Source organism: Mobula hypostoma, chromosome 4, assembly GCF_963921235.1.
Source record: "Mobula hypostoma chromosome 4, sMobHyp1.1, whole genome shotgun sequence".
Lineage (NCBI taxonomy): Eukaryota > Metazoa > Chordata > Chondrichthyes > Myliobatiformes > Myliobatidae > Mobula > Mobula hypostoma.
Genome location: NC_086100.1, coordinates 200,665,134 through 200,671,133, shown reverse-complemented (window position 1 = coordinate 200,671,133; position 6,000 = coordinate 200,665,134).

The following is a 6,000-nucleotide window of genomic DNA, read 5'->3' as shown; positions in this document are numbered from 1 at the left end:
TTGACTTTACTACTTTTAGAACTGTTTTCGTATTTATCATTTTAAGAACCAGTACTGAGTGACGGTTTGTAGAATGTCCGTCCGCCAGTCTATTTAACTTCTGGTTAAGGTTTTCATTTTTTTTTATTGTTTATCCATGTTTAATAAATGTTTGGTTGTTTTTATTTAACCTGACTCGATTGATATTCATTGTTGTCGGTTTCGTAACAAGTTAGTCGTTTAAGTATGTTCCGCTATTTTTGAGCAAAGTTTAATGAATGTTTGTTTGTTTTGATAAAACCTGACTCAATTCTATATTCATTGCTGCCAGTCACGTGACAGTACACATGAGCTTTTAATTTGATACTATCTTTTATTTCCTTAGTTATCCAAGGCTGGCTCCCCCAAACTTACTGACCTTACTTTTGAATGGAATATACTTTTGTTGAGCACTGTGAAAAATTTATTTGAAAGTATTCCACTGTTCCTCAGCTGTCGTACCAAATAGCCTGTGCTCCCAATCCACATTAGCCAACTCCACCCTCATCCTGTTGTAGTCTCCCTTGTTCAAGCTTAATACACTAGTTTTATATCTATTTCATCCTCCATCTGTATGTGAAATTCAAACATACTATGATCACTCTTTCCAAAAGGATTCCTACTACAAGATTGTTAATCTTACCTGTCTCATTGCACAGGACTAGATGTAAGATAGCATTTTCCCTAGTAGGTTCACTAACATGCTGCTCAGGAAAGCCATCACGGATGCATTCTACGAAGTCCTCCTCAAGACTTCCTTGACCAACCTGATTCACCCCCATGACAACTGCCGTTCCATTCTTACAAGCCTCAGTTATTTCTTGGTTAATCACCTCTGCCACTGAAATATTTTTATTAGGTGGCCTACAGACAACTCCCACCAGTGATTTTTTTTCCCTTTTCTATTCTTAATCTCCACCCAGATGGACTCAACATTCTGCTCCGTAGATCTTATATCGTCTCTCACAATCGCGTTGATCTCATCCCTAATCAAGAGCGCCACCCACCTCCTTTGCTTTCCTGCCTATCTTTCCGTATTACCTGATACTCTTGGATATTTAATTCCCAGTCATCTCCACCTTGCAAACAGGCTTCTGTAATGGCCACTAAATCATATGCCTTGATACTGATCTGTGCCACAAGTTCACTAACCTTGTTTCTAATACTAAGGGCATTTAGATAAAGTGCCCTTATACTCATTGTCCTTTTAGAATCTAGTGACCTATGCAATTTTTGCTTTTTACTTTTATGCACTCTACTCTTACTTTTTTCTTCACTAACTCTAGCTTTCATCTCTGCATCACTTCCCTTTTCTTTTCTGTGTGGGTTCCCATCCCCCTGCCGGATTAGTTGACAAGGTGCCACACGTGAGGCTGCTTAACAAGCTACAAACCCAGGGTATTACAGGAAAGATGTAAAGCTGTGGATGATTGGCAGGAGGCAAAGAGTGGGAATAAAGGGAGCCTCTTCTGGCTGGCTGACAATAACACAGGGATCTGTGTTGGGACTGATTTTTTTTTACATTATATGTCAATAATTTAAATGATGGAATTAATGGCTTTGTTGCAAAGTTTGCAAATGATATGAAGAAAAGTGGAGAGGCTGGTAGTTTTGACAAAGTAGAAAGGCTACAGAAGAACTTGACAGATTAGGAGAATAGGCACAGAGGAATACAATGTCTGGTGTTTTTTGTAAATTCTATTGAATTTCAGGGTTGCATAACACAATAGAATTTACAAAAAAAATCAGACAATCAAACATCAATGTATGAAAAAAGCAAGAACAAATTGTGCAAACAATCCATAGAACACGAAACACAGAGTCCCCAAAAGTTAATCCACAGTGACGGAGCTGGTTCAGGATCCCATGGCCACGGAGCCAGCCTGGGAGCCCACGGCCACGGAGCCAAGTTCAGCGCTGAGGCAAGTGCCAATGGCTGCAGGGTTAGTTCAGCGCTGACGTGAGTAAAGCCTCCAGGAGTAGTGAGCTGAACTCTAGTTCATCCTGTGTCCTCAGGCTCAACAGCTTAATTTTTTTAATATGGCTTGGCACTTAAATCAGCCAAGCATTAGTTCGTGATCTGCTCTCACACCTGGGCCCCACCACTTCAGTCCAGCCCCGAATCCACTTCAGCAATGGCTGCCGCGGCCATACCTGAATTCTTGAGAGCCCAGTTCACTGAATATTTCAGGAACCCATGAAAATGCCAGGTTGCACGGATGGCTCAGAAGCACTGGTCCCAGTGGGAAATTACAGGCTGCAGATTGCTGTGATAGTCGTCTCAAAAAATATATATTCAGTAGAATTGTTAGCACCATTGCTTACTGCCTCCAAAGTGTTGTCGTGTCCCACCAGCACCATCTTTGCAACCCCATTCATCCCTGAGACGGCCAGCTCCTTCAACCACATTGGCTCCACTCACTTAACTCTTGCCCCACACCACACTTACCTTCTTCTGAGAATTTACTAATCTCCTGTTGACCTATCAGAGAGTCATTCCAAATCCTGAACACTTCTCTCTTACAGCCAAGGGCATCCTGCAAGCAGTTGAGGGCTGTGGAGAGCAACTCTTGTTCTGCTCAGACCTTGGAAGGGAGAGGAAGGCTTGTCGCTTCTGCAGTTGATAGACACCAAATACCAAAGGTAGGAGACCTGTGAAGGAGAGGAGGAGGGAATGTGGTGAGCCTGCTCCTGATTGGCTCCTCTACATTCATCATCATTATCACATGATGTGTCATTTGACCTGGGAGATCATGGTCTACATAACCATAATTATTCTTGGCAGTATGTTCTAAGGAAGTGATTTGCCATTGCCTTCGTCTGGGCAGTGTCTTTACAAGACTGGTGACCTGAGCCATTACCAATACTGTTAGTTCCCTTCTGATTTGGTTTGCTATTTTATTTCTAGCCACAAGATGTCAATGCTTACTTGTAAGGTTAGAGCTATTGTTTATTACTTATTACCGCATTGCTAAGCAATTGACCTTTGACATTAGGGCTGCCATTTTTTTCATATTACTTGTACATTTAATTTATACATTATTAGTTAGAAGCACTTTATTATGAGTCAAAGGAATTTTAACCAATATTTGAATCTATCTTTTTTGAGAACACCTAGAGGCACTGGCTTTTTACTCAGCTCCTTATGTGTTGTAATGCGTAGTGAATAATAAACCCACCTTCCTAAATACAGCTGAAATGGCTAACACGAGAGGGCACAGTTTTCAGGTGCTTGGAAGCAGGTACAGAGGAGATGTCTGGGGTAAGTTTTTTTATGCAGACAGTGGTGAGTGCATGGAATAGGCTGACAGCAATGGTGGTGGAGGCTGATACGATAGTATTTTAAGAGATTCCTGGATAGGTACATGGAGCTTAGAAAAATAGAGGGCTATGGGTAACCCTAGGTAATTTCGAAAGGACATACATGTTCGGCACAGCAATGCAGGCCAAAGCGCCTGTATTGTGCTGTAGGTTTTCTATGTTTCCAGCTACAACTCTGCCGCAACTGGAGTTTAGCTGTCTGTTTAGCTTGAGAAAAAGGCGGAAACTCCTGAGTGAGGGCAGAATAGTAAAAGGACACTCTGAATGGTGATTCCATGCATAGTGGATAAGATCCAATCACAAACAAGAGAAAATCTGCAGATGCTGGAAATCCAAGCAACACACACAAAATGCTGGAAGAACTCAGTCCTGCTGAAGGGTTTCAGCCTGAAATGTTGACTCTACTTTTTTCCATAGACGCTGCCTACACTGTACCGCAGGACGACACCATCAGCAAGTCGCTTGCTGGCGAAGGAAAAGAAGGAGCTGTGCATCGTGCTGCTGGCTGAACTGAAGGAGGCTTATGGTCTGATAACAATGACCGCCTTGGTCGCTTTTCTTGTGATCGCAAGACCCTTTTGGACATTGTTAATGTGGATTGCCGCAAGTTCGGCTCACTGATTTATTGGCAGAGAGCGGGGCGGACGGCGGGGAACTTGGTCATGGTGAGGAGTAGGCCCCAAGCCGTGGTGATGCCTGTTTACAGCCACCGGGAGAGAGGAATTGGAGCCGGTACCGCCAGTGGAGACAGTGTGACACAGTGTCCAAACTGGAGTCAGAGCTGCTACACTCCACTGGTGACAGTGTGACACAGTGTGAGTCAGAGCTGCTACACTCCACTGGTGACAGTGTGACACAGTGTGAGTCAGAGCTGCTACACTCCACTGGTGACAGTGTGACACAGTGTGAGTCAGAGCTGCTACACTCCACTGGTGACAGTGTGACACAGTGTGAGTCAGAGCTGCTACACTCCACTGGTGACAGTGTGGTGCAGTGTTCAAACTGAAGTCAGAGCTGCTACACTCCACTGGGGACAGTGTGACACAGTGTGAGTCAGAGCTGCTACATTCCACTGGTGACAGTGTGACACAGTGTGAGTCAGAGCTGCTACACTCCACTGGTGACAGTGTGACACAGTGTGAGTCAGAGCTGCTACACTCCACTGGCGACAGTGTTCAAACTGGAGTCAGAGCTGCTACACTCCACTGGGGACAGTGTGACACAGTGTGAGTCAGAGCTGCTACACTCCACTGGGGACAGTGTGACACAGTGTGAGTCAGAGCTGCTACATTCCACTGGTGACAGTGTGACACAGTGTGAGTCAGAGCTGCTACACTCCACTGGTGACAGTGTTCAAACTGGAGTCAGAGCTGCTACACTCCACTGGGGACAGTGTGACACAGTGTGAGTCAGAGCTGCTACACTCCACTGGGGACAGTGTGACACAGTGTGAGTCAGAGCTGCTACACTCCACTGGGGACAGTGTGACACAGTGTGAGTCAGAGCTGCTACATTCCACTGGTGACAGTGTGACACAGTGTGAGTCAGAGCTGCTACACTCCACTGGTGACAGTGTTCAAACTGGAGTCAGAGCTGCTACACTCCACTGGGGACAGTGTGACACAGTGTGAGTCAGAGCTGCTACACTCCACTGGGGACAGTGTGACACAGTGTGAGTCAGAGCTGCTACATTCCACTGGTGACAGTGTGACACAGTGTGAGTCAGAGCTGCTACACTCCACTGGCGACAGTGTTCAAACTGGAGTCAGAGCTGCTACACTCCACTGGCGACAGTGTTCAAACTGGAGTCAGAGCTGCTACATTCCACTGGTGACAGTGTGACACAGTGTGAGTCAGAGCTGCTACACTCCACTGGGGACAGTGTGGTGCAGTGTTCAAACTGGAGTTGGTTCTGTCCCCTCCCCTGCCAGTGTTCGCTTGGCAGAAGACAAGCTCTGCAGGTTTCTGTATTGAGGTCTGTGGGGAAAACTCCACCAGTAAATCATGTTCACAGATCTACCTCGTCACTGTTTACTCAGAAGGCCACCGTGAGAAGAGGGCGAGGATGTATGATGTCTTGAATGATCAGAGCAACAAGTCTCCACCTAAATTATCTTTTTTCAGCGTCTTCAACACAACCAATAACACCTCAGCTTACACACGTAAGACATGCGCAGACGTGTCACAGATGGTTGGGTGAGGAGCCAGTGGTTGGCTCTGTTGTCGAATCTGTTGATGAAAAGATTTATTTAGCTCTCCCCACACTCACTAGGTGTGATGAACTTCCAGAAAACAGGAAGAAATTCCCCAAACCAGAAGCAGCGACTCGGCACCCTCACTTCAGCTCCTGATCTCCAAGACACAAGGTATTCGACTCAAGGTTGAGATCCTGTTTCTGCTAAGGAGAGACATCCTACAGGTACACAAAGTAGTCAAGCAATGTAATCTGCCCCCAAATGCTCCCTTTGAGCAGAGGTCAGCACTTGAGTGGGTCATAGTAGGAGACGTCTGCCTAGGGAGTGCACAGAAACCCTCACCTGTGTACATCTTCAGAACTAACATAGAAAGTGGGTGCCCCAGTCTCACGACTCCCTGCCTGAGCAGGGTGCACATCAAGGAGAGCTTCGGTCAGTCCTGCCAGCCTCCTGCCTCTCCAGCCTT